Below are 21,287 nucleotides of genomic sequence, written 5' to 3'. Positions count from 1 at the left end.
CTACTTAAGGGTAGTGGGCACACAAGTGAACCCAATGAAGCTCCCAAGATATCCTCTAGATAGACTCATTTTGTTGGAAATTTCTAGGCAACTCACATCTGCATATGACAGAGTAAAGAAGCAACACAAAAAGACATAGGTGTGGCCAATCACCATAGGTGCTTTCGAGGTAAAACAAAAGCAGGACATCATGTAGTGCCTGCCCTAGTTTACATTTTTCTAGTTACATTGTTGCTATCATTGCCGAACTCTATTAGGCCAATTTTATGTCTGATGGTTAGTAGCATTGTTTTGAGACTATCAGATATTGTGTTACAGATTCAGTTGATATATGATGAGATTACTTAGACTCTACATTTCATGTATGCATGATGATTATTACATTATTCTTAGTTATTGATGATGTTTAGCTAAATGGATTATTATATGTGTTGTCTTATGGATACTTCCCCCATACTGCATGTGTATGGTGTGCGAGTTTGTTTTCTTTATGTATGGCATTTCTGATGTGGTTAAGGAAGGAGGTTGTAGTCACCTGCTAGTCGGGATCTACACGATGCACGACTACCTATCATTACCTGTTGAGCTTAGCATATATATATTATGTATGTACATGCATGGATTTTATGTAAGTTGCAAGTACCGGGTATCGACTTCCCTGAATTGCCAGGATGAGTGTACCCTATCACACTATCTCAATGGTAAGAGGGGGGAGATAAATTCTCAAGTCCAAATCCTAAACCCTTAAACCATTTGTCCTAGAAAGGTAGGACAAGTATTTGAGATATTTTACCTTCTGAATGCATCGGATGATGTAATTCGTGATTTTAATCCTTTAGACTGATTATGTATGGATTGTTCTATGATGGGTTTTCATATTTTATTTTGGAGGTCTTTGATGAATTTTCTATTAATTAAGTCTAAATTAAAAGATTTAATTATTATGGAAAAATAAAATTAATATGATATTATGATATTTTGATATTTTGATTTTAATTAATTAAATGAGAAACTAATTATGTAAAAGAAATAAATAAAATAAATAATAATAATAATAAAATAAATAAATAAATAATAATAATAAAAATAAAAATAAAAGAGTTAAAATAAAAGTCATAAGTCTACCTAGGAGTATGCGCATCTCTTTTATGCATGTGTGTCTACAACACAGGAGTTAGCGCACAAATTAAGCACATGGTGTCTACAACCTTGTGACTCATCTGGAAGGTTGGAAAAGGCTCGTGCTTAGTTGTCAACACTTATCTTATCTTTTGGTTGTTTCTAGAGACATTCTAGGAGCTTCTTGAGAGGTCCTTATATTCAGGCACTCCTAGTAGCTCGGGAAGCATTTTTTGAGAGCCGACGAACATTGGAGAAGGAAGGGGCTTACTCTGCAAATTTTGAGGAGAAGTGAATTAGCATTAGTGTCTAGGTAGACACTCGTGATTTTGCATATGTTATTTCGCTTCTTCCACTTCCTATCTTCTTCGTGTTTTCTGAATGCTTTCTGAGGATTTCATGTGTTGAATGTTCCAGTTATATGCATTCTTGTCATGGATATTAAAATTTTTGTATAAGAAACCACACGTGTAGATTTGAGGAATTTATTGGGCTAGGGTTTAAATGTTATGGATGAATCTTCTTTGAAGGAATAAATAGATAAATTCAAAAGGGGATACCTTGCATGCATACCTCAAAATTGGTCTTGATCTCGATATATGTATGTATTTAAAAAGATAGTTGTTATGAGGAAACTTGTAGATATATTTATTTATAGGCTGAGACCTCTATCAATAAAAGTATTTACTTAAAAATGATGTTGAAAATGTTTATATTGGAGAAAACGATTATATTGGAAAAACATCTTTAAAAAAAAATACATATATATATATATTTATATTCTAAAAACATTTATAAAAAAAAAAATTAAAATTTTATATGGGAGGGACGAAACCCGTGCCCCATTTACTCTGCGGGTGGCAGAGTACCTACCGTCGCAGGTACTGCAACAACAGGGGTACTTTGTACTCGTTGTCGCCGCAAGCCCTGCGACAGCAGGGTACTACTTACCTGCGGCAGCGGTAAGTTGTATTTTAGTTATGTTTTAAGAAAAAAATTCATGTTAATGATATATGTGTATGTTATAAAATCGATTATTAATATTATGATAATGTCATTAAAAATTAATATTATTAAATATTAATAAATTTTAAATATTAATTATTATATATTTTAATATTAATAATTAATAATTATTATATTTATTATAAATGAAATTTTATTAATAGTTTTTCTTCTTTTAATAATTAATTATCTTATAGTATTTTAGATTATTAATATAAATTTAATTTAATTGGATTTAATTTGTTCTAGGATGAAGGATAGATAATAATGAGGAGAAATTTGTAATCGCTCATGTTAAATTTATAATGTGTCCTATTGGAACACGATGGGGGTTATTGTCTAAATATGTTTTTATCCTTTGGGCACTTTAGAAAATTGATTTAAATGAGTTAAGGGGGGAAAAAATCTTTGACCTATTGAAACTAATACATGCGTTAGTTATAAGGAAGATGAGCAATGTTCCTTCACTTGATATCTAAATCTGAAACGAGAACTGAAACCCCACACTTAATTCAACTATGAGATTTTAACGAAAGAAAAACATGTGCTTGCATTTTGTGTTTTCTCTATGCTATCTGTTTGGAGGTTTTGGGTTGACTAGATTGTTGACCAGTTGTAGGACTTCTACCAGAGGCTCGGGGGTTATGATTTGTGATGTCATGCTGATGTCTTTTGCTCTTGATCTTTTTAAACCCAACCATGGTTATGAGATGACATGCTCTATGATGTGTGTGGTTTACTGATTGATATTACTTCCAGTCTTATTGTGTAAGCTGTGATATATGGAACCACTTTTGAGTCATCGATCGGTTGTATTTGGATTACTTTCAAGTCGCCTTGATGGGACTAAAGTGTTTGTTTGATCTTGATGATGTCATGTTGTGACATGTATGACTTGACCATTTTGGAAGTCTTTGATCAGTATTATTTTGAGATATTTTCCAGTTGCTCATTGAGAACTGATGGACACTATGAATTGTCATTTGATGCTTTTAAGTTGCTCGTAGAGAACTGATATGTTATTATGATTATCTTTATGATGCCTTCCAATCACTTGTATAAGACTAAGGTAATTCTATGATTTTGTGATCTCATGAGCATAGGGTAGGTTATCTACATGTAGTGTTGGGAAGTGGCTTGCAATGGGGGTCAGGGCCCTAAGTGGCTGCTAGGGTAACTCATTGTAAGTTATTTAATAAGTGAAACATTACACTAAATACTAACTTAAATGAACCTAATAAGATAATTGTATGTTCTCGGCCATGCCTTGAGTGCTAGTACAGACTAGGATGGGAGTAGAGAGAATGCTTGGTTGCAACCTTGCATTCTGTAGTATGCCTCGTTAGTACGAGAGGATATTAGTGGCCGCATAGGGATCACTAGGGGGACGTGGTCTATCGAGAGACTACCAGGGTAACTCTAGTGTGATCCGTGCGATGACACTTTCTCTGTTACATAGTAGGTTTCCTACGTGTCTTGTGTGCCTCTGGGTATAGGTGTCGACCCTTTATGTTGGAACCTTTGAGTTAGTATACTTTTAGGATTCCTGGACTTAGAGAGTACTTGTGCTACGTGATTTGATAACCTGTTTAGGACTTGAGATTATCTCCTCAACGTGGTGGGAGTGGGCCATTTAGGTCCCACACAGTCGGGTGGTAGTGTTTTTTCACTCTTACCATTTGAGATCTGTCTGAGACACCGTGGCTGGAGCATTCTTTGTTGGCATTTATCTTCATTATGTTCTTGGATCATTATGATGGACACGTATCCTTATATTGATGATTAGCATATGATAAATGATGTTATTTACTTATAGAATCATCTTACGCTTTATTTTGCATGATTAGATTTCTTATGTATATGTTGTAGCATGTTAGATTCGTTTTTGCATATGATGCAATATGTTTTAGGAGTGACATTCCTACTATGATAATACCGATGATCTCTTCAGTGACTTGGGATGTTACGCGCAGAGGGATGGCTAGGGCCCACGATGGTCTAATGATGCTATTGACGATTAGGAGGAACCACACACTTAGATAATTGTGTTTTATGATGTATGGTTATCTGTTGCGATGGATGATGTACTTAATTTTTGTATATTTATATTCATTTAAGTTCATCATACCCTGTGACATGTACAGTGGATGATTGACTATTCTTAAAATTAATTTACTAAGGGACATTTGGAACAAATGTATATTGTTTAAGAACAATGGACTTTATATTATTATTTCATGTGGATGCGATATTAGATGGAATTAATATTAGTTAATTTAAATGTGATTCAATGTTAAGGGATCCTTAAGGAATGTAACCTGTTATGTATGTTTATGTGTATTTTCAGTTGAATGATGTTATTGCTTCCACTACTATGTGTTTGATGTGAATGGTTTAACTTTCATGTTTAAAAAAAAAAAATGCTACCAAACTTAGTGAAACTTTAGTTCAATTCTTTTGGATCCCTTGGCAAGGCGTTACATCTGGTATCATAGCCCGAGTTGCTACATTAGGAGCTCTGGGTATATTGGAACGTCACTAGTTGTCAACTAGATAACCAAAACAAGGACTTTGAACTATCATGTGTATCTCTTTCAAACTGAAACTTGAAACTAGGTGAACTGAGACATAACTTAAAATTTTTACTTGCATATGTTTCATACTTCAATACTTAGCTTTCAAAACTAAAAATTCTACTTAAACCTAAACATAGGCAAAATTGAAATTGAACTTAGTCTATTTGCAAAACATGTGTCTCTATATATATGTATGTTTTACAGTAGCATGCTTTATGGTTGTAATAGTATTTTGCATCTTAGATATTGTTGTAGGATGGTATCTGGGACGAGGTCTTCTATTAGAGGTCGTGGTAGAGCCCGTGGATGTGGCAGAGCTATCAGTGTCCATGAGTCTATCCATAGAGGGCCTGCTCAGGAAGAGATTAGGGGAGAGCATGTTAGTGAGTAGTAGGAAGAGAACCTTAGAGGGGACCAAGCTGAGTCTGAGGAGGTTGACTTGAGACAGATGGTGAAAACCATTCTTGATCGCCTGCCTCCTATTCATGATCAGCAAAGAGTACATCAGTCAGAACATGAGCATAGATCCAGGTCTAGGAGCCCTCGGATGGATCGACATAGATCCATTGTATCTACTCAGATGAAGGACCTTTTGAGATCCAAGGTCAAGCCTTTTAAAAGGCAGGGTTTAGGATATGTGGCCGAATAATGGCTTATTGTGCTTGATAGGATTTTTGCCATGCAGGACTTTGACAGTAATGTTAAAGCGAGATTTTCTATTACCAACCTAGAGAATTTTGGGGCCACTTGGTGGACAATTGAGGAAAAGAAGTTGGGCATAGATATGAACAGTGTCACTTGGGAGCTATTCTTAGAGAGCTTCCACGAGCGATTCTTACCAAAGGAATGGAAGTAGCAAAGAGCATATGAGTTCCATAACCTCAGGCAGTACTCTATGATTGTAATGGAGTATGAGCGCAAATTCTATGATCTCATGTCCTTTTCGAGATTCAATAACAACTCAACTCAGTTGACACAACACTTCATTGGAGGTTTGAACAACCGTATAATTGGGGGTGTTAAGGTATTTGAGCCTAAAACCCTCAAGGATGCGGTATGACGAGCCATCCTTGTAGAACAAAGTGTCAACCTTGGACAGGGAGGTTTTGTGGGAGTGCCTACAACATCAGGATCTAAGGGCAACCACAACTTAGGTGGAATTAGGAAGCCTCCTTTTCCTAAGGGGAAACAGTATCAGCAGTAGTCTCAGCAGACATAGCAGCAAAAGGGATTGTACCCTCAGGCTCAAGGTGGTGGTAGAGATTCTAACTTCAAGAACAACTACAATGCTCGATGCAATAAATGAAATCAGCACACTCAGCCTACTCAGAGCGGTTAGTCTTTTGCTAGTAGGGATAGCCACCATCAGTCAAATGCACCACCTATAGGGAGAGGATCTGGCAAGGGTACAAGATGTTTTACATGTGGGCAGGTTGGACATTTTGCAGTTCACTATCCACAGTGAGCACCTCAATATTCAATTCCTAGGCTAGCAACATCTGAGCCCACAGTTGGAGATGCAGGTAGAGCTCATAGAGTGTTTGTAGCAATAGATCACCATCAGACAGACCATCAAGGGACAGTGGTTGAAACTATAGGAGCTATTTGAGGTACACCTCTCTCAATGTTGTTTGATTCAAGTGCTACAGATTCTGTGATTTCTCCATCTCTAGTTACTAAGTGTAAGCTGGAAGCGATTAAGCAAGATCATGGTTGGCAAGTGGAACTGGCCTCAGGCACTAAGGTCTCCAAAGATTTTGTAGTTCATAAGTGTAGGCTTAGCATAGGAGGGTTTGATATTGCAATTGACCTTCGGGTTATACCTCTTGGCTCCTACGATGTGGTCTTAGGTATGGATTGGCTTGGTTCTCATAGAGCTAGCATAGACTACAGGAAGAAGACTATTATGTGTCAAGATGACCTAGGGAAGGATGTGAAGATTGTTGGGATACCGAGACCTATATCTCTACGGATGATTTCTGCTATGCAACTAAAGCAGAGCTTTCGTAAGCGATGTTAGATTTTTGTTGTTATAGTAAATGAGCTAGATGAGGAAGATCCTGTGGGAAAGACTTTAGATCACCCTATTTTACAGGAGTATGCAGATATTTTTCCAATTGAGATTCTGGGCATGCCTCCAAAGAGGGACATTGATTTCAGCATTGACCTCATTCCAGGAGTGGAGCCTATCTCTAGAGCTCCTTACCGTATGACTACATAGGAATTGGGTGAGTTGTGTCTTCAACTAGAGGAACTTTTGGCCAAGGGGAGTATTCGACCTAGTGTGTCACCGTGGGGAGCTCTAGTGCTCTTTGTGAAAAAGAAAGATGGTTCTTTGTGCCTTTTTATTGATTACAAACAACTGAATAAGGTGACAATAAAGAACAGGTATCCTCTACCTAGGATCGATGATTTATTTGATCAAATCAAGGGAGCTATAGTATTCTCCAAGATCGACCTTAAGTCAGGATACCATCAACTTCACATAAAGGAAGCCGACATTCATAAGACCACCTTCTGAACTCGCTATGGGCACTATGAGTTCACAGTGGTATCTTTTGGGTTGAAAAATGCTCCATCAGTTTTCATGAGCTTGATGAATGGGGTGTTCCGATCTTATCTTGAAAAATTTTTACTCGTGTTCCTTGATGATATATTGATATATTCTAAGTCTCAGAAGGAGCATGAGGAACACCTGCAATTGGTTTTGCAATGCTTGAGAGATAATCAGCTTTATGCCAATGCGGCTAAGTGTGAATTCTTCCTATCAGAGATACAGTATTTAGGGCACATCATATCAGGTGATGGTATTTCTATAGACCCTACAAAGATCCAGACAATAGTAGATTGGCCTACACCTACTACTGTGTTAGAGATTCATAGTTTCATGGGTCTAGCTAGTTATTATCATAGATTCGTCCAAAACTTCTCCAAAATAGCGCATCTTATCACTTCCCTTCACAGGAAAGGAAAGAAGTTTATATTGATAGAAAAATGCGAGGAGGCATTTCAGAAGCTCAAGGAGCTTTTGACCAGTGCACCGATCTTAATAGTACCACATCCAGAAGGTGATTTCATGGTGTGTATAGATGCTTCCCTTGAGGGGATTGGAGCGGTTTTGATGTAGAATGGGCGGGTGATTGCATACGAATCGCACAAGCTCAAGGATCATGAGCTGAATTATCCTACACATGATCTTGAGTTAGTAGCGGTAGTTCATGCTTTGATAAGGTGGGGACATTTCTTGTTGGGGCACAAATTTGAACTACATAGTGATCATCGTAGTCTTCAGTACATTTTCACTCAGCCTAATTTGAATGCTCACTCGAGGCAATGGATGGAATTTCTATGTGAGTATGACTTCGAGGTAAAGTACATTCAAGGAAAGGAGAATGTGGTGGTAGATGCTTTGAGTTGTAAGAGACATGTGATATCATCTATGACTCTTAGTGTTGATTTGAGGAGTCAAATTCTTCAAGCACCTCCTATAGATTCTTGGTACCAAGAGGTGTGTAGAGAAATAGATTCAGGGGGACCTTTGGAGGGTAAGTTTTCAGGCTATGTCCTAGAGTCAGATGGTCTTTTAAGACATTCAGGAAGGATTTATGTGCCGCTACTGGATGAGCTTCGCACCTTGATTCTAGCAAAGGCCCATTGTGCACCTTACTCAGCACACCCAGGTGTTAGGAAGATGCATGCTGAATTACGACATTTATTCTATTGGTTTAGGATGAAGTGTGACATTACTGATTATATGGCTAGGTGTCTTGAGTGTCAGAGAGTCAAGGTAGAACACCAGCATCCGACAGGACTCTTGCAACCAAATCTCATTCCTTCATGGAAATGGGACATCATCTCTATGGACTTCATTGTAGGATTACCTATGACTTCTCATCGTCATGATGCTATCATGGTCACCGTTGATTGGTTGACTAAGGTGGCACATTTTTCACCGATCAGGTCTTCCTACATTGTAGCTTCTGTGGCTAATATCTTCATGCGTGACATCATGAGACTATATGGTATTCCCCAAAAGATCATTTCAGATAGGGATCATGTATTCACAACCACATTATGGACATCATTGCAGCATGAGCTTAGAGCATAGTTGAATTTCATTTCGACATATCACCTAGAGATAGATGGTTAGGCAGAGAGAGTGAATTAGTTTTTGGAAGATATGTTAAGGATGTATGTGATGGATAGGTAGACACATTGGGAGGACTATCTTTACTTAGTGGAGTTTTCTTACAACAACAGGTATCACAGTTCTATTGGCATGACACCATTCAAGGCTTTATATGGACGTCCTTTTTTGTACACCTTTGAGTTGGGATAGTCTTGAGGATTGCATCCTATTGGGTCTTGAGATTATTCGTGATATGGAGCAACAGGTAGTGCGTATCCGCTAACACTTGACTATGGCATAGGATAGGCAGAAAAAGTGTGCTGATGCTCATAGGACAAATAATTAGTTTGTTGTGGGAGACAAGGTATTCTTGAGAGTGTGTCTGCAAAAGAGTTCGATCTGATACAGAAAGGGTTTGAAGCTAGCACCTCACTTTGTGGGACCATTCGAGATTCTTGAGAGGATTGGCCCAGTTGCTTATAGCCTTGCTTTACAGCCTAGCCTAGCTCGCATTCATGATGTGTTCCATGTTTTAGTACATAGGTAGTACATCCCTGATGTAGTACATGTTCTTGATTGGAATGCATTGTAGGTAGAGGATGGGTACCTGGCTTTGGAGCCGGTTCATATTCTAGAGCAGCGGGAGTTGACCCTTAGGGGTCGAACCATAGAGTAGGTAAGGGTCTAATGGGACCCTACTAATGACTCTTCAGCTACATGGGAGGATTTAGCTAGATTATGGGATTTATATCCCAACTTATTTGTAGGCTTCTAGGAGTAAGCCTAATCCTAGGGAGGGTGGATGTAGTGCCTGCCCTAGTTTACATTTTTCTAGTTACATTGTTGCTATCATTGCCGAACTCTATTAGGCCAGTTTTATGTCTGATGATTAGTAGCATTATTTTGAGACTATCAGATATTGTGTTACAGATTCAGTTGATATATGATGAGATTACTTAGACTCTACATTTCATGTATGCATGATGATTATTACATTATTCTCAGTTATTGATGACGTTTAGCTAAATGGATTATTATGTGTTGTCTTATGGATACTTACCCCATACTGCATATGTATGGTGTGTGAGTTTGGTTTTTTTATGTATGGCATTTCTAATGTGGTTAAGGAAGGGAGTCGTAGTCACCTACTAATCGGGATCTACATGATGCACCACTTCCTGCCATTGCCTGTTGAGCTTAGCATATATATATTATGTATGTACATGCATGGATTTTATGCAGGTTGCAAGTACTGGGTATCCACTTCCCTAAATTGACAGGATGAGCGTACCCTATCACACTATCTCAATGGTAAGAGAGGGGAGATAAATTCTCAAGTCCAAATCCTAAACCCTTAAACCATTTGTCCTAGAAAGGTAGGACAAGTATCTGAGATGTTTTACCTTCTGAATGCATCAGATGACGTAATTCATGATTTTAACCCCTTAGACTGATTTTGTATGGATTGTTCTATGATGGGTTTTCATATTTTATTTTGGAGGCCTTTGATGAATTTTCTATTAATTAAGTCTAAATTAAAAGATTTAATTAATGATTTAATTATTATGGAAAAAATAAAAATAAAATGATATTATGATATTTTGATTTTAATTAATTAAATGGAAAACTAATTAAGTAAAAGAATTATATAAAAAGAAATTTAAAAAAAAAAAATAAAAAAAATAAAATAATAATAATAAAAAAAGATTTAAAATAAAAGTCACAAGTCTACCTAGGAGTATGCGCACCTCTTTTATGCACATCTGTCTACAACATAGGAGTTAGCGCACAAATTAAGCACATGGTGTCTACAACCTTGTGACTCATTTGGAAGGTTGGAAAAGGCTTGTGCTTAGTTTTCAATGCTTATCTTATTTTCTGGTTGTTTCTAGAGACATTCTAGGAGCTTCCTGAGAGGTCCTTATATTTAGGCACTCCTAGTAGCTCTAGGAGTGTTTTTTGGGAGCCGACAAACGTTGGAGAAGGAAGGGGCTTATTCTGCAGATTCTGAGGAAAAGTGAATTAGCATCAGTGTCTAGGTAGACACTCATGATTTTGCATATGTTATTTTGCTTCTTCCACTTTCTTTCTTTTTCGTGTTTTCTTAATGCTTTCTAAGGATTTCATGTGTTGAATGTTCTAGTTATATGCATTCTTGTCATGGATATTAAAATTTTTGCATGAGAAACCACACATGTGTAGATTTGAGGAATTTATTGGGCTAGGGTTTAAATGTTACGGATGAATCTTCTTAGAAGGAATAAATAGATAAATTCAAAAGGGGATATGTTGCATGCATACCTCAGAATTGGTCTTGATCTCGATATATGTATGTATTTAAAAATATAGTTGTTATGAGGAAACTTGTAGATATATTTATTTATACACTGAGACCTCTATCAATAAAATTATTTATTTAAAAATGATGTTGAAAATGTTTATATTGAAGAAAACAATTATATTGGAAAAACATCTTTATATATATATAAATTCTAAAAATGTTTATTAAAAAAAAAATTAAAATTTTATATGGGAGGGATGAAACCCGTGCCCCATTTACTCCGCGAGTGGCAGAGTACCTACCGTCGCAGGTACTGCGATGACAGGGGTGCTCTGTACCCACTATCGCCGCAAGCCCTGCGACAGCAGGGTATTGCGTACCCGCGACAACGGTAAGTTGTATTTTAGTTATGCTTTTAAATTTTTTTTTATGTTAATGATATATGTGTATGTTATAAAATTGATTATTAATATTATTATAATGTCATTAAAAATTAATATTATTAAATATTAATAATATTTAAATATTAATTATTATATATTTTAATATTAATAATTAATAATTATTATATTTATTATAAATGAAATTTTATTAATAGTTTTTCTTCTTTTAATAATTAATTATCTTATAGTATTTTAGATTATTAATATAAATTTAATTTAATTGGATTTAATTTGTTCTAGGATGAAGGATAGATAATAATGAGGAGAAATTTGTACCTATTGGAACACGATGGGGGTTATTGTCTAAATATGTGTTTATCCTTTGGGCACTTTAGAAAATTGATTTAAATGAGTTAAGGGGGGAAAAATCTTTGACCTATTGAAACTAATACATGGGTTAATTATAAGGAAGACGAGCAATGTTCCTTCACCTAATATCTAAATTTGAGACAAAAACAGAAACCCCACACTTAATTCAACTATGAGATTTTAACGAAAGAAAAACATGTGCTTGCATTTTGTGTTTTCTCTATGCTATCTGTTTGGAGGTTTTGGGTTGACTAGATTGTTGACCAGTTATAGGATGTCTACCAGAGGCTCGGGGGTTATGATTTGTGATGTCATGCTGATGTCTTTTGATCTCAATCTTTTTAAACCCAACCATGGTTATGAGATGACATGCTCTATGATGTGTGTGGTTTACTGATTGATATTGCTTCCAATATTCTTGTGTAAGTTGTGATATATGTAACCACTTTTGAGTTATCGATCAATTGTATTTGGATTACTTTCTAGTCACCTTGATGGGACTGAAGTGTTTGTTTGATATTGATGATGTCATGTTGTGACATGTATGACTTGACCATTTTGGAAGTCTTTGATCAGTATTATTTTGAGAGATTTTTTGGTTGCTCGTTGAGAACCGATGGACACTATGAATTGTCATTTGATGCTTTTTAGTTGCTTGCAGAGAACTGATATGTTATTATGATTATCTTTATGATGCCTTCCAGTCACTTGTATAGGACTGAGGTAATTCTGTGATTTTGTGATTTCATGAGCTTAGGGTAGGTTATCTACATGTAGTGTCAGGAAGTGGCTTACAATGGGGGTCGAGGCCCTAAGTGGCTGCCAGGGTAACTCATTGTAATTTATTTAATAAGTGAAAATGTTACACTAAATACTGACTTAAATGAACCTAATAAGATAATTGTTTGTTCTAGCCCATGCCTCGAGTGCTAGTATGGACTAGGATGGGAGTAGAGAGAATGCTTGGTTGTGACCTTGCATTTCGTAGTATGCCTCGTCAGTATGAGAGGATACTAGTGGCCGCATAGGGATCACTAGGGGGCTGGGGTCTATTGAGAGACTACCAGGGTAACTCTAGCGTGATCCGTGTGATGACACTTTCCCGCTTACATTGTAGGTTTCCTACGTGTCTTGTGTGCCTCTGGGTATAGGTGTCGACCCTTTATGTTGGAACCTTTGAGTTAGTATACTTTTAGGATTCCTGGACTTGGAGAGTACTTGTGCTACGTGATTTGATAACCTGTTTGGGACTTGAGATTATCTCCTCAGCGCAGTGGGAGTGGACCATTTAGATTCCACATAGTCGGGTGGTAGTTCTTTTTCACTCTTACCATTTGAGATCCATTTGAGACACCATGGCTGGAGCATTCTTTGTTGGCATTTATCTTCATTTTGTTCTTGGATCATTATGATGGACACATATCCTTATATTGATGATTAGCATATGATAAATGATGTTATTTACTTATAGAATCATCTTATGCTTTATTTTGCATGATTAGATTTCTTATGTATATGTTGTAGCATGTTAGATTCCTTTCTATATATGATGTAGTATGTTTTAGGAGTGATATTCCTACTATGATAATACCGATGATCTCTTCGGTGACTTGGGATGTTACGCGTGGAGGGATGGCTAGGGCCCATGATGGTCTAATGATGCTATTGACGGTTGGAAGGAACCACACACTTAGATAATTGTGTTTTATGGTGTATGGTTATCTGTTGCGATGGATGATGTACTTAATTTTCATATATGTATATTCATTTAAGCTTTTCATACCCTTTGACATGTATAGTTGATGATTGACCATTCTAAAAATTAATTTACTAAGGGACATTTGGAACAAATGTATATTGTTTAAGAACAATGGACTTTTCATTATTATTTTATGTGGATGTGATATTAGATGGAATTAATATTAGTTAATTTAAATGTGATTCAATGTTAAGGGATCCTTAAGGAATGTAACCTGTTATGTATGTTTATGTATATCTTCAGTTGAATGATGTTATTGCTTCTGCTACTATGTGTTTGATGTGAATGGTTTATCTTTCATGTTTCAAAAAAAAAAAATGCTACCAAACTTAGTGAAACTTTAGGTTAATTCTTTTGGATCCCTTGGTGGGGTGTTACACATCATGAACTTTGATTATGAATGGGATCAATATCCCTTAGAAGAGTACAACTCCCCTCACCCATACTTTGATAATATTGGGATGGTGCAACATTTGGCAGGGAAGTAGTTTGTACATGAAGATATATTGGAGGATCACTGGATGAATGCAATAGATGACTGTGATATTTGAATAAAGGATTATTGTAGAATGGTTCTATATCTAGTAAAAAAGACCTTGAAAATGAAGATCTCACTTAAGGCTATCAAGAAAGACATAGAAGATGTCTTGGATCTATTGTACAATCAAGACAAAATCTACGACTGATCAATCATGAATGTGGAGATTGGTAGGGATGAGAACATAGACATCAACAATAGAGCCTGCCATATAGTCCAACTAATGAGGGAATGAATCAAGAAGCCTTTCAAACTTGATCTAGTTCCATAGGTTGTTCCTCTACAAGCCAAAACATGACCTATCAAAGGAAAACATGTGAAGATCACAATACCAACTTTCCCAGATCAATCGCCTATGAGGCCAGAAATGGTTCATCGACATGAGTGGGAAATTGAGTATTTTGAAGTGGATAGAGGAGGGAAAAGGAAGAGAGGGGCAAAGGGTAGCAAACAAATAGCTCAGGCCCAACTACCTCAACAACCACAACAAGGTCCTTAATAAGCAAAGCCTCAAGATGAGTAGGAAACTCAATTCTAAGAGACTGAGAAAGTGCCTCCACCAGGATAGGAACAACAACCAAAGAAAGAGGAGGAAGAATAGAGGGTGCCACTGGAAGTTCAAGAGGAAGAAGCCTCCCCCTAGTTCCCAAGAAGGCCAAAGTTGAGTCTACTATGGTAGGGTCACGTAGGTTAAGATTAAAGAAAAAGAATACTCCTCCCTCACAGATGCCCGAGACCATTCCAGAAGCCAAAGAAAAAGAAGAAGGGGAACAAATTGAATATGTCCCCTCGAGTTAGAAAGGCCATGGAAGAGAAAAGAAGAAGATGCTCCACCATAACTCCATCATCCATTCTGAAAGAACCTATTCAGGTTACTACTTCAGAGGATGAGCAACAACAGTGAATTGTAGACATGTAGGGTCAAGAGATAAATGTTTTTGACCTCTCAGATTTTAATTTTATGCTTAGGGCTCCGAGATGGTGGGGGAGAAAATAAGGGATACTCCTACGAGTCAATACTTAGGAGAGGACTAGAACCAATTACGACCTATTCCTCAAGAACCTTTGGGCCTACCACCACCACCATCTTAGGATTTTTCACTCCTAGAAAAAGGCTCAACAACACCGCTTCCTCCCATAATAGACTCTAAAGAATAGGCAACAAATGAATAAGAGCCCCAACAAATGCAAGTCAATGAAGTATCAGAGGAGGGGAAAATACATGAGGAACCTCAATAAACTCCTTACTATATTGAGGCTGGGACCTTATCCCAAGTAGCAATAGAGACTCAAAGTAGTAATCTCTCTCAATGAGAAAATACTCTAGAGAGAACTGATAAGGGAAAGGAACTTTCAGTGCAAACACCCTCTTTAGTCAAATATATGTCTCTAATGGGCACTACACCTACTTGGTTGAAGAGGGAGGTCATGGTTCAACATAAGATTAGTTTAATGTAATTATTGAGGAGGGAATGGATGAGTTAGTAAAAGCCATCAAGAAGCCTGAGCCATGTATAGGTGATGCACAACCACTGGCCTTCATTATGAAGAACCAAGATTAGGAATTGCTTGCACACATAGCCATGTCTCCTCCACATGTTGACATAGAGGATTTGACTCCTAGTGATTATCAAATCAAGGAGGTCCTATTAGGAAGGCCCATGGTAGACACTGCCAAAGTATTGGTTACTATGGGCATAAAAGAGGTGTTTAAGCATATTGACACAAATGAGTCTAAATTGCTGATGCCACAGAGACAAAATGAGCTTATGAGAGGCTATCAACATGGAATAGTGGCCCAATAGACTTGGATCATCTAGAGATCATTCTTGTTGCGATACTAGAGAGAAAGGAAAAGCGGACGGTACAGATGGATTCATTTTTGGGAGCATGTCCACAATGGTGTGACAATTTTGAGGTGAAGGGTGTACAAATAATACAGGGAAAATTTAACTTGTTGCACTACATTTAGTCAAGTGAGGATAAACTAGTGTCCATAGTGAACCAGGATTTTGGGTTAATGGATGAGGTACATACCTGGGCAAAAGACCTACAAATTTTGACATTAATAAAAGGTCAAAGGTATTGTACATTCATGGAGGTGTATACAATGAAAGAGCTTGATAAGCTTGAGGATTGGATTGAGAAGATAACTATGGACAATAAGGTCATGGGAGGACTACATGAGGATATTCAGAGGCTAAGAGACCAGACTTAAGAGTATACTTTGGAAGTAGAGAAGTACTACGATGTTGCTGCCCTTGAGATTTTTGAAGATGAGTAAAATATAAAGCTCAAATAAGTGCAATCAATTGTACAACAATTCTAAATAAATTTCAAGGATGCTTCATCTAATGAAGATATCAGGCAAGCATTTAAGATTGAAGAGGTATTGTTGGAACTGGACACTAAACTTGAGGATTTTGTGGAAACCCATATGGAGGTTAGTAACTACCAACAAATAGTTAAAGATAAATATGCAACTTTGGAATTTCTAGAAGCTTCCCAAGTGGTAGAGATCATAGAAAAATTTAAGAATAAACATCTAGACATCACTTTGGGACAAGGAAGGAAAAAATGTAGATGCTAGAAATTCAATTGTGACACTTGGGAAAATTTTGGATTTTTGGAACCCATCATAAAGGTGCAAAGGTGCCTAAGGTGCACTATTCAAAAAGGTGCGTCAATTTTTTTGAAGAAGCAACAGACATCTAGACATCACTTTGGGACAAGGAAGGAAAAAACCTAGATGCTAGAAATTCAATTGTGACACTTGGTAATTTTTTGGATTTTTGGAACCCATCATAAAGGTGCAAAGGTGCGCAAGGTGCACTATTCAGAAAGGTGTGCCATTTTTTTTTGAAGTAACAGTACACCGATAGTTAACTGCCAATTCTTGATTTAGAGCATTCCATGCACCAGAAATGCATTCTGATGGCACTTCAACTCCTAGAAATGCCTAGAGAAGGCCAAGCTTCCATTTTTAGAGCTTCTAGTGAATCTTAGATCCTCTTGTAGCTTCCTTCTTCTTATCTACTTCTTCTTTCTTTTCTTTAAGTTATGTAAATGCTCATGCATCTATTAATTGATATAAACAAGGATGGAGGCCTACTTAGCATCATTTAGAGAGTCAATTTGTATATAATTAGATTTTTTTAATTAGTGTTTAGCTTGTGTTTGCATTTTAAGAGCTCTCACTCTCAATACAAAAGAGGAGATGATTTCTTATAAATACATGGATGTAATATGTACTTTAGGCCATTATTTTGATGCAATAATATATGCTATTGGTGCTTTCATTCTAAGTGTAGTTATTCTTACCAGAGTGTGTTATTTTTGTGAATGCATGTTCATGAATAATAATGGAGCCAATGGTTTTGTTACATTAATTTGATTGTGTGATCTTTTAGTTTTAGTATTTGCCTCGTGTTAACAAATTCTAATGATGTACCGAGTTGGAGAAAATATCACCTATTGTTCTTGCATAGATTCTTGTCTTGCATGAGCACACTTTCTATGACCTTGCGATTTGATGAGAAGTGAAACATCTTTCAGTTATTATTGAGTTTCCATCAAAGATTGCATCAGTGAAATTGAAGAAGTGCTGCTCTTATTTTTATTGGTTTCCTACCTGATCTTTTCAATAATTTAACTCGCAGACATATTATTATAGTGGTTTATGTCTGTTAGGAATTTCCCTTTCAAGTTATTTGCTTTAATCTCTCATTACCTTATCTTTGTTATTTGCTTTGCTAAAACTTTTTAAAAAATAGGAATTCATATAGTTGCATCAATAAATTTCATTCATCATAAAACAAAAAATGCCAAAAATATATCTCTTTTGTGGTTACTTTTCAAAACAATAGATCAAAAATCTTATCCGAAATTGGTTGGAACCAAAAAATGCTTCCTCATGAACATACACATATATCTTCAATTGAGTAGATTCTAGTAGGTTGCAAGATCATCCAGAACCTTGGAATTGATCCTAGATTAGCTTTTCAAGGGAGGAGTTCGAAAGGATTTGTGCCCTTAAGCATCATGCAAAATGAAAACTCAACACAACTAATCTTAGTCAAGAATGATCCACACTTTTACCTGACTTCTTACATGGTGTATCTATTGGTAGCAAGAACCACAGACTACTTAGGGTTGTATAGGAAGGGAAGCATGCAAGATGCAAATGCTTGGCCCTATGTAGTGTAGCCACATCCGGTGAAGAAAAAGCTCCCACTGCAAAGTATGGAATACAAGGTGGTAAATGATGGCTTCATATTTTCCATCATTAGATTTATCAAAGATAATTATGCTAAAAGGATGCAACTAGAAGTGACAACAAGGATAACTGAGGTAGGTTCTTACTACATCTAGTTCAAGACATTTACTTATCTCGAGGTAGTTGGTACTCTCATGTGCCTTAAGAAGATCTTGAGATACCCTTTAGAAAGGTGCACACTGCTTGAGATAGCTCATCAACTCACTTCTACATATGATAGAGTGAGGAAACAACATAAGAAAACATGAGTATGGTCAATCACCATTGGAGCATTTGAAGTGAAGTAGAAGCAAGATATTTCTTCCTTCGATTCAGAATGGGATCGGTATCCCCTGGAAGATTGTTAGGATCCATGCCCATATTTTGATAATTTGGGATGGTGCAACATCTAGTGAGGAAGACGTTTGTACATGAGGAAACTCTTGAAGATCACTTGATGAATGCAGTAGATGACTATGATGTTTATATTAGGGACTATTGTAGGATGAGTCTACATTTGGCATAAAAGGTGCTAAACATGGAGGTACCTTTATAGGCCTCGGACAAAGATGTCCCTGAGATAATGGATCCCTTGTACAATAGGGATAAGATCTATGATGGACACATTATGAATGTAGAAATAAGGCATGAGCAGAATGATGATATGGATCATTGAGGTTGACATGTAGTGGAACTTATAGGGGAATAGACCAGGAAACAATTTTGGATGGATCTAGTTCCCTAGGCCATACCTCTTCAGGCTACTGTTAAACCCAAGAAAGGAAAATGAACCAAACTCACAATATCAATAAATCCTAGCAAATCACTAGTGAGGCCAGAAATGGTACATTAGCATAAGTAGGAGATCGAGTATTTTAAGACTAAAAAAGGAAAGGGTAAGAGGAAAAGGGAAACCCTAAGGGTACGAAAGCAAGTAGCTGAGGCTCATGCAAAATTAGTTGCTTAGGAACCAAAAACTGAACAAGAGCTAGAGTAAGCACAACAAGAGTAACAATAAGAACCAACATAAGAGAAAGGGATCTCACCCCATAGAGCCTTATAGGAAGAAGCCTCCCTCTCATTGCCTAGGAGAACCCAAACAAAAATGACGGTGGTAGGAGTAAAAAGGAGAAAATTGAAGAAGAAGAGCACTCCCTCCCCACAGATGCTAGAAACCATTCCCAAAGTGGAGGATGAGGAAGAAGATGAACAAATTGAATTTTTCCCATTAAATAAAAGAACTCACTTGGCTATGATACTAGAGTAGGAGAGAAGATGAAGCTCAATTCATACACCTCTATCTATCCCTAGGGAGCCTATCTAGGTTGAAAATTTTGAAGATGAACAACAAAAATGGATAGAGGAAATGGAAGGTGAGGGAGTCGGCATTTTTGTCCTCTCATATTTTGATTTTATGCCCATAGGCACCGAGATGGTGGAAGAGAAAATAAGGGATACTCCCAGGAATGAGCCATTAAGAGAGGATTGGAACCAATTGCCTCCTCTACCTCAAGGACCTTTTAGAATTCCTCCACCTCTAGCACAAGACATGACCATAATAGATAAAGGGTCAGTATCTCCACCTCCTTTGACAATTGAAGCAACAATGAAAATTTGAGAAATAGAGGAAAGAGAATATGAATAGTTGCAGGCCAATGAAGTGTCTAAAGAAGGACAAATAACAAAAGAAAGACCACAAGTTTTTCCATACACAGAGGCCAAATCCTTAGCCTAACATAGCACAAAAAACTCTCTCCAAAGATCTCCCTCAATACGATACGAATTTGGAGTGGAGTGATAAGGGAAAGGAGCCTACTTCAAAACCAACTTCTTCAATGAAATATATGTCACGAATTGGGACAACACCATCATGGCTAAAGAAGGAGGTCATGTTTTGACAAAAGAAGCAGATGGAACTCATAGAAGAGGAGGGAATGACTGAACTGATTAAAGTAATACATAAGTCTGAGCCACCTAAGGTTGATGTTAGAAAGCTTGTTTTTATTATGAAGAATCAAGATCAGGACCTTCTAGTACATATTGTCATTCATCATCCTCATGTTGACATCAAAGAACTAACTCCAAAATATCATTAGATGAAAGGGGTCATACTGGGAAAGCCCACGATGGATACAACAAAGGTCTTGATTACTAAAGGCCTCAACCAAGTGTTCAAACACATGGATCAAGATAAGTCAAAGATGATAATGCTACCAAAGTAGAATGAGCTATTGAGAGGATACCTCAATGAGGTGTTTAGACCTATAGACCCAAATAATCCTAAACATTGGGTCAAAACTGGTGATATAGAAGCTTAGTTCATACTAATCACTTCCAAGTAGTCTAAACTAGGTTAGCCAAACCAAGATTCATAGTATTTACCAACTTGCACAGTGAAAACCATGGTCTCTAGTGATTAGTATGAACTAAGCTTCTACATCTATAGGATAATGCTATAATGTTAACTGAGCTTCTACACATGAGCTTCTATATATATTGATTTGATTAATATCAGTGCAAACCGAGATTCATAGTATTTACCGACATGCACAGTGCTAACCATGGTCTCTTGTGTTTACTGAGTTTGCAACATCAGTGATGTGAATCTAGTGTTGACCAAACCAAGAAGTGTTAACTAAGTGATTCAATTTATACCAAGCTCATAGTATTAGTGTTGATTGAGTCATGTAGTGTCAACCAAGTGATTCAGTTTATGTGCTAAGTTTCACAGTGTTCATCAAGTCACTAGTGCTGACCTAGTTTAGATTACTTGGAAGTGATTAGTATGAACTAAACTTATACATCTATAGGATAATGCTGTAATGTTAACTGAGCTTCTACATCTAAAGGATAATGCTATAATTGTAGTTTAC

The sequence above is a fragment of the Cupressus sempervirens genome, chromosome 10 (assembly GCF_028749045.1).
Source record: "Cupressus sempervirens isolate cs-2001-9-10 chromosome 10, ASM2874904v1, whole genome shotgun sequence".
NCBI lineage: Eukaryota > Viridiplantae > Streptophyta > Pinopsida > Cupressales > Cupressaceae > Cupressus > Cupressus sempervirens.
The sequence above is the reverse complement of the archived record's forward strand: the minus strand, read 5'-3'. Positions refer to the sequence as shown.